General features: G+C 37.2%; 1 long non-coding RNA gene across 1 annotated transcript; it reads left to right on the plus strand.

Moving 5' to 3' along the window:
• Positions 1 to 4,098: 4,098 nt before the first annotated feature.
• On the plus strand, positions 4,099 to 9,062 carry LOC140139470 (uncharacterized). The gene is made up of 3 exons (XR_011857135.1): positions 4,099 to 4,200; positions 8,409 to 8,510; positions 8,961 to 9,062. It is a non-coding gene; the product is annotated as an uncharacterized lncRNA (long non-coding RNA).
• The last annotated feature ends 400 nt before the right edge of the window (positions 9,063 to 9,462 follow it).

Genomic DNA, 9,462 nt, shown 5'->3' on the forward strand with positions numbered 1-9,462 from the left:
AGTTCGTCCCATTTCAGAATAGCACCATCCGTGATTTTACTGAAGCTTGCGGCTTGAAAAATAAATTAAGCATCTGAATAAAAACCCAGAATCTTTGTCAATTTTGGTACACGCTCAGATTCAAGCATACATTTCAAACATGGCACAAACTTTTCATCCATTCTGCCCAATTTGTTTGGTTTTTAGTATTGATTGATAGGGTTGTCACAGTATTCACAATATAAACACACTACAAATCGGGACGGAAGGCCTCAAGAGACATTATTTGGTGATGTGAAATATGTAGACGACAACCTTAACGAAGGCGTCGTGTCGTTCTTATTTTAATAAATTATATTCTAATATATTTTGGCATCATACCATCTTCTCAATGCAGGTGTTTACAAATTTGAACGAGATTTTTACTGTGTCGTAGAAAGTGATGCAAACCAAAATCTAGCAGTCAATGTAGTTCGAACTGGAGACGGAACCGCAGCTTCAACAATAAGTAAGTGAATGCAACAAGAACAAGTTTATTTGAACTTGTCATAGAGAATGTTTTTTGATAGTGTTTTAACATAAAATACTAAGCGAAAGGGTCTAGTTTTTAACAACATTTTCGTGCCAATGATGGTTTCAGATTTACTTTCATTAATCTGTATTTTTCTTCTAGCTGTTGGTTTATTGCAAAACATCAATACAGCAAGCAGTGACTATACATTGCCGAGTGACGTTACATTGGGAAGCGGTGTAAACGAGAACACGTTTGACGTAGTTATAGTCGGAGACACGGATGTTGAAGAAACCGAATGCTTTGAAGTAACTCTTACAGCTGCTTCAACAGGGAGCATTGCACCTTGCCTCATTACGACGACTATTTGCATCAAAGATGATGATACAACGAGTAAGTGATGTTTGTCATTATTTCATGCATTAAGAAGTTACAGTTGAAATTACAATTAGGTAAGGCAAATATTTACTATAAAACCGATCCCTACGGATGAAATTTGATAATATTACAACAAAAATGTCATAATGAGAGAAAATATACCATTTTGAAGCATCATACCCCAAAATATACTTTTTTAGTCTTGGAACTTGGTCAATTTCAGAGATCTTAAAGCAGTCTTTTCAGATGCCCCACAAACAAATAGTTCTTCGCCATGCAAAGACTATCAAATTAGTTCGCCCCATTTCAGAATAGCACCATCCGTGATTTTACTGAAGCTTGCGGCTTGAAAAATAAATTAAGCATCTGAATAAAAACCCAGAATCTTTCTCAATTTTGGCACACGCTCAGATTCAAGCATACATTTAAAACATGGCACAAACTTTTCATCAATTCTGCCCAATTTGCTTGGTTTTTAGTATTGATTGATAGGTTTGTCTCAGTATTCACAATATAAACACACTACAAATCGGGACGGAAGGCCTCAAGAGACATTATTTGGTGATGTGAAATATGTAGACGACAACCTTAACGAAGGCGTCGTGTCGTTCTTATTTTAATAAATTATATTCTAATATATTTTGGCATCATACCATCTTCTCAATGCAGGTGTTTACAAATTTGAACGAGATTTTTACTGTGTCGTAGAAAGTGATGCAAACCAAAATCTAGCAGTCAATGTAGTTCGAACTGGAGACGGAACCGCAGCTTCAACAATAAGTAAGTGAATGCAACAAGAACAAGTTTATTTGAACTTGTCATAGAGAATGTTGTTTGATAGTGTTTTAACATAAAATACTAAGCGAAAGGGTCTAGTTTTTAACAACATTTTCGTGCCAATGATGGTTTCAGATTTACTTTCATTAATCTGTATTTTTCTTCTAGCTATTGGTTTATTGCAAAACATCAATACAGAAAGCAGTGACTATACATTGCCGAGTGACGTTACATTGGGAAGCGGTGTAAACGAGAACACGTTTGACGTAGTTATAGTCGGAGACACGGATGTTGAAGAAACCGAATGCTTTGAAGTAACTCTTACAGCTGCTTCAACAGGGAGCATTGCACCTTGCCTCATTACGACGACTATTTGCATCAAAGATGATGATACAACGAGTAAGTGATGTTTGTCATTATTTCATGCATTAAGAAGTTACAGTTGAAATTACAATTAGGTAAGGCAAATATTTACTATAAAACCGATCCCTACGGATGAAATTTGATAATATTACAACAAAAATGTCATAATGAGAGAAAATATACCATTTTGAAGCATCATACCCCAAAATATACTTTTTAGTCTTGGAACTTGGTCAATTTCAGTGATCTTAAAGCAGTCTTTTCAGATGCCCCACAAACAAATAGTTCTTCGCCATGCAAAGACTATCAAATTAGTTCGCCCCATTTCAGAATAGCACCATCCGTGATTTTACTGAAGCTTGCGGCTTGAAAAATAAATTAAGCATCTGAATAAAAACCCAGAATCTTTCTCAATTTTGGCACACGCTCAGATTCAAGCATACATTTAAAACATGGCACAAACTTTTCATCAATTCTGCCCAATTTGTTTGGTTTTTAGTATTGATTGATAGGTTTGTCTCAGTATTCACAATATAAACACACTACAAATCGGGACGGAAGGCCTCAAGAGACATTATTTGGTGATGTGAAATATGTAGACGACAACCTTAACGAAGGCGTCGTGTCGTTCTTATTTTAATAAATTATATTCTAATATATTTTGGCATCATACCATCTTCTCAATGCAGGTGTTTACAAATTTGAACGAGATTTTTACTGTGTCGTAGAAAGTGATGCAAACCAAAATCTAGCAGTCAATGTAGTTCGAACTGGAGACGGAACCGCAGCTTCAACAATAAGTAAGTGAATGCAACAAGAACAAGTTTATTTGAACTTGTCATAGAGAATGTTGTTTGATAGTGTTTTAACATAAAATACTAAGCGAAAGGGTCTAGTTTTTAACAACATTTTCGTGCCAATGATGGTTTCAGATTTACTTTCATTAATCTGTATTTTTCTTCTAGCTATTGGTTTATTGCAAAACATCAATACAGAAAGCAGTGACTATACATTGCCGAGTGACGTTACATTGGGAAGCGGTGTAAACGAGAACACGTTTGACGTAGTTATAGTCGGAGACACGGATGTTGAAGAAACCGAATGCTTTGAAGTAACTCTTACAGCTGCTTCAACAGGGAGCCTTGCACCTTGCCTCATTACGACGACTATTTGCATCAAAGATGATGATACAACGAGTAAGTGATGTTTGTCATTATTTCATGCATTAAGAAGTTACAGTTGAATTTACAATTAGGTAAGGCAAATATTTACTATAAAACCGATCCCTACGGATGAAATTTGATAATATTACAACAAAAATGTCATAATGAGGTGAAAACGACGACCTTAACGAAGGCGTCGTGTCGTTCTGATTTTAATAGAATTATTCTAATCTATTTTGACATCATACCATCTTGCACGTGTTTTCAAATTTGATATTAATAAAGTGACCCTTTCGCTAATTCAGCAGTCAACATTATGGGTATATTTTCACGGGAAAATTTTCTGGACACGTGACCAATGCGTATCAATGTAAGTGTAACCTCGAGCTTGATCTCTGACCCCCGGCGGTGACCTCGCTATTCAAGTCTTAGTAATTTTGATTTGGAATAGTATTCTTGGCCGCAATTTCGATATAGCAAATTCGTGTATTGCAAATTTATTGAATATCATGCAATCTTAATTTCTTCACAGTATCATCAAAACGTAATATCAAAAATATCTACCTACGGAAAAAATATTTATCTACGGAAACTCTTACCATAATATTTTAGCTTGCGACAAGTTACTTATTTTGCATCAAAGGAGGAATTCCTCCTATTCAAATACATTGGAAGACCACCCGCTGTGCTCGGGGTCACATTCCATAATGCTAATATGTCTGCGCCCATATGTGTCACGTGTCCAGAAAATTTTCCCGTGAAAATGTACCTATTAATTCTTGTTGTTCAGTAGAGACGATAACGTAATTCCGGTTTCTTTGCAACGGTTTTCGGGAAATACCAAACTGGTCAATCTTATCATACTCTCATTTTAAACTCAAGATCATGCCCCGAATCCTTATGAATTTATATTGATATGTCTTACAGTATGCACTCCCTCCTGTGATAACGGTGGCTTTTGTGCGACTGGAGATTTCTGCGTCTGTCCTTCTGGTTTCTCAGGACCATCATGCAATATTCCAGATCCAGGTAAATTGAGAAATCACGATATTTTTGCTAAACGAATTAATATGCAAGAAATATTTGATACTTAAATATTATGTAACCAGAGGTTTCCAGTGGTATAAAAATCTCAACTTTTTTTGAGAAAAGTTCTATTAATTGCCAATTTTCCAGTTGCAATCAAGTGCTAAAACTGTACCCGGTAGTACATAAAATAAGCCTGATGGTTTTACATGGCTACGCACAGGGAATATTAATGAATGCATCTTGAAAAAGACGGTGCAGGAGATTACAAATGTGGTGCAGAGAATGTTAATCGCTCAGTAAATGCATACTTTATTATAGGGTGCTAAGCGATCTACTTCAACTCGGCTCAAGAAAGCCTATATAATGAAAACAACAACAACAACAACAACAACAACAAAATACACACGCAAGGTCTGGTTAATTATTGGTGGCATGATGAATCAGCTTATTATTACATTAGCTATACACCTGTAGTGCCTATTTGTATTGAAAACAGTCCTGTTATTTCTGTAAATCGAGTCTTCGACCCCCCCTTTTTATATAATACTGCACGAGGCATGACAATAGAATCGGTTTATGTCACGTTCTGTCGGAGGATAGGCCCGCAAACAATTACAGACCTCGACTTCGCTGATGACATAGCACTATTGGCCGACAGTCTCAGTGATGCCGAAGAGCTACTACATCTTGTTGAGACTACAGCACTTATTACTGAGTCGGTCTCAGCATGAAGGCCAAGAAAACCAAGGCAATGGTTTGCAATATGGCTGCATCCCCAATCCGAACACTTGAGGGAAGAGCGCTTGAAGTAGTTGACGATTTCAAATACCTTGGGGCTTGGATTGGCAGCAGTGAAAAGGATTTTAACATCAGGAAAGCCCAGGCATGGAGGGCCTGCAATAGCATGAGCAAGATATGGAAGAGCAGCCTGTCTAGAAATCTTAAAACCAAGCTTTTCACCACCACAGTCGAATCAGTTCTGATGTATGGTGCAGAAACCTGACAATTACATCAAAGTTTAGGAAGGCGCTTGGTGGTTGTTACACAAGACTACTGAAAAAAGCACTTAGTGTTACCTGGCAGTTGCTCACCACCAATAAGGAGATGTACGGCAATCTCTCCCAATCTCCGAAAGGCTGAAAACAAAAAGGCTGAGATTTGCTGGACACTGTGCCAGAAGTGAAACAGAGGCAGCTTCCAGAGTTTTGCTGTGGCAGCCTACGCATGGCAAAAGACCACCACGGAAGGACTACATTAAGCAACTAATCGAGGATACTGGACTAGAGAGACAAGACATTAGGAACTGCATGCAGAACAGAGTTGTGTGGAGAGCCATCAGCGGAGTCCGACTAGACAAGTCGACATAAGCAAGCAAGCAAGATGTCACGTTCTGATGCTAGATAACGCTGCATGCCTGTTGCTTCACAATAATGCTATGCGCTTCGTGTCTAGAAATACACCCCCTTACAATCAAAGTCAGGCAATTACTATTGAAACTATTGAAAGTCGCTGCAGTAGCGTATGCAAGGGTTGTGGTTGTGGTGGGGGGGGGGGGGGGCTGCAGGCTACACTCCACCTGTTGAGGGGAATGCACCCATTCGGCCCGGAGGCAAATATATAGCAACACGGTAAAAGGAGTTAACACGAGGGTCATTCAAAAAGTTCTACCTCCATCCACACATCTCTATTATCCTACTTACCAGGCATTTGAAATTGCTAATGATTATTATACGGTTGTGTGTCCTGAATGCATTTCTCAGAAAAACCCATGGATGGCCTAAACTAAGCATTAAAATAAGGAGAAATTTGCATAACTTTGGCTAAATTTGGATTGGTCATGGTTAGTAATATCAAATCATGCAAGTGTACCACAAATGGGAGAGGTCGAGTATTTTTTTAATGATTTAAGTAGTCTTTTCTATACAGAAACACTGGCATGATTTTGTAGGTAAAATAATGACGGTCAACCAATATTTTTCCCAGTCAGAGGGATCAGGCTAGGGCTGATTTCAACCATCATAGCTGTCGCTAAGAACTGAGTCGCTCTTGCGAAGAAAAAACGACGTTTTCTTGAGGCAAATTTAGTACACATCTTTATGGGGATTTATTTAGTGGTGTGATATCTTATACTCTTAAATCTAAGCTACAATATAAAAGTTATATCAGGAAAATGTGATTTTTGGTTAAGATATGTTGGTTATAGCGAATACAGATTTGTTACATCGGAAACAGTTAAAACGGAAGCCAAAAGTTTAGTAAGCATAATATTGTAGCTTTGAATAATGACCATATAAATGTTTTCAAAGTGCGGTTGTGAAACTGCTTACTCAGGATAAATATTTTGATCCCATTTAAGCTCCCTGACATGCTTTAGGACTTCAAAACAAAAAGTTTTATATGAGAAGAAAACATCGAATCAACAGACACACAAATGTTATTGAAATTTGCCAGATTTTGACTAGACCACGTTTAAGGGTCATTCGTAATTACGTCTTATTTTAAGCAATGGATGCATCTTGAGGTGGAAATAAGATAAACAGTTTGTTAATAATATGTTGTGCATTTACAAAATACAAAAACTTTGCATAAGACTTATTTGATTTTAACAAATGAACCAATTAATATGACTTGAACCAACAAGTGCTCACCCGATAGAAATCAAAACCTATGGAAAATGGTCAATACGAAGGCCTTTTTGAACATATATCGGTTTTGTTGTGCAAAATTGAACAAAAATAAAACAATTTAATCATTTTCAGAAATAAATCCGTAATGATTTCCGGGTAGATGTTGGCAATATTTCTAATCAAAATTAGCATATATTTTTCAGACTGTTTCTGACGTACCAAATCTATATTCACTTTAATCAACACATTTTAATCAAATATTTTTTTATAAATTATTTTAAAGCCACGATTTAAGAGTATAACCATGGGTAATTTCAATATCCTGACCCGTAAGATAAAGAGATACAATGATGAAGGTAGAACGTTTTGAATGACCCTCGTAATAATGTAACAGAATTGCAAGTTTTAAAGAAACATCATGCATTTATTGTTAACTACATGTATGCACACAACACAGGGGCACTCACAATAGGCAATTGAACCCTACTGGTAGCGCTGTGTTGTAGCTATAGGGGATGAACTAGTTAGCATCATATATCAAAAAGTATAAAAGCTATGATTTTAGTACTTGCTCTATGTTTCAATTACTTATTCCTCTCCAAATATCTGAATCTTCAACCCGGTACAAGCTTTAATAACGGGGAACATACATTTTATTAAAAGAAATCCTACCATCTATCCAAACTCGCCGTGTTATTCCAATGCACATTTTGCTTCACCGGGCAGCCATGGCTTTGTCGTATTTGGAAGATTGGTGTCATAAAACCGTCATAGGTACAAATTTAGTAGTTTCTTTTAATCAAGTATGGCTTATTCTCTACATGTCAATCTTTAAATAATTGGCATAGTCCTTATAATAACGGTGGTCCTCCTTGATGAGTAAATGACAGCAAACAGCTGCAAACCAGTGAAAAATACCCCAAAACTCGGTCAGTGGAGCTCCGCTCGTACATGTCAATAGCGCCATTATCGATTGGATTAGTCGTCCGTAGCGGACAATTCGGTCGCTCATTGGATTAATATTACCAGGTGGTAATAAATTTGCATTGGACAATAGATTACTATAATTATAATGGTTTAATACTGCATATATCGGTTTAATCTTCAATAAGCGGGTTTATGGCTGGAAAGGTCACGGTGAATTTGCCGTGGACGTAACTGCACTATGAAATGGTACCGCCTTCCTCTTCATATCCAAATATGGAACGCACATAACATGCATGACCCAGTTCTACTGGCATTTGAGAGCGCGAGTTAGTTGTTGTCAATAGACTATCGTACGCGACTGAGTCTGTGACCAGAATTGTTACCTTAAAAACAGAATATCAGGAATTAAAATATATATTGTTTTTACGAAGGGTATAATATATAATTACTTTGCATTTGTTCATACGTCAAGATAATCACACTTGACTATGAGTGTGTGCACTTTGGTGTCGACTAGGCCGGCGGACTCTCCACCAAAATGCCCAACTCGATTATCTTGACTTATGCACTGGGCTTGGTGAATTTTCCGTATTCTCATCTTCGTATCAAGATAACGGCCAAATTATCATAAATCCACATGTATTTGTCTTACAGAGTGTATCCCTTCTTGTGAAAACGGTGGTGGTTGTGTGACTGGAGACATCTGCGTCTGTCAATCTGGTTTCTCAGGCCCATCATGCAATATTCCAGATCCAGGTGAATTGGGAGATATTACATGTCATGTCATCAATGTATTTATGGAGATTGTTTACATGACTAAAGTCAAAACAATGAGGTGCAAAAAAGCAAAATAAATAAATTGTGTTTTAGCCGTACTTCCCCTTTCAATGGAAATTTGATAAGAGAAATACGAAAAGATAGTTTCTATCATTTTGGATCACGTGAGGAGCCGTTTTACCATATTAGCGGTCATTTTGGTGCATAATGTTTGTACATATCTGTGAGTCATGGTGAACGGTACTTTGGAGGGAAAAATACGCAAGTTTATATAAGATTGTAAAACCATTTTAGACGCCATATTGGAACATACCCATGGACGACGACATTGTTTCTGATAACTGGTCAATACAATATTACTCTACCTCCATCTTCATCTCAAAAAATATGTTTCTAATCCTTTTGAATTCACATTTATTTGCTATACAGAATGCACTCCCTCCTGTGATAACGGTGGTGTTTGCGTGCCTGGAGACTTCTGCATCTGTCCATCTGGTTTCTCAGGACCATCATGCAATATTCCAGATCCAGGTGAATTGGAAAATATCAATGTCGTCTTTCCATTATTTATATTAAAGCAATTTTGGAAATTACCTAAATTTACCGACATCATCCGAAATTTACCGACATTATTATTGGAAGAAAATCCAAACTATCTAATCGCTTTGTTAATGCGCACGTTCGAGAAGTGTCGATGACGTAGTGTTTGGGTAATACGGAAATGGTCAATATTATCCTACTCTCATTTCAATCTCTAGATCATGTCCCGAATCCTCATGAACTCACATTTATTTGCTTTACAGCATGCACTCCCTCCTGTGAAAACGGTGGTGGTTGTGTGACTGGAGACATCTGCGTCTGTCCTTCTGGTTTCTCAGGCCCATCGTGCAATATTCCAGATCCAGGTGAATTGAAAAATATCAATGTCTTC

Source organism: Amphiura filiformis, chromosome 18 (genome assembly GCF_039555335.1).
Source record: "Amphiura filiformis chromosome 18, Afil_fr2py, whole genome shotgun sequence".
Classification (NCBI taxonomy): Eukaryota; Metazoa; Echinodermata; class Ophiuroidea; order Amphilepidida; family Amphiuridae; genus Amphiura; species Amphiura filiformis.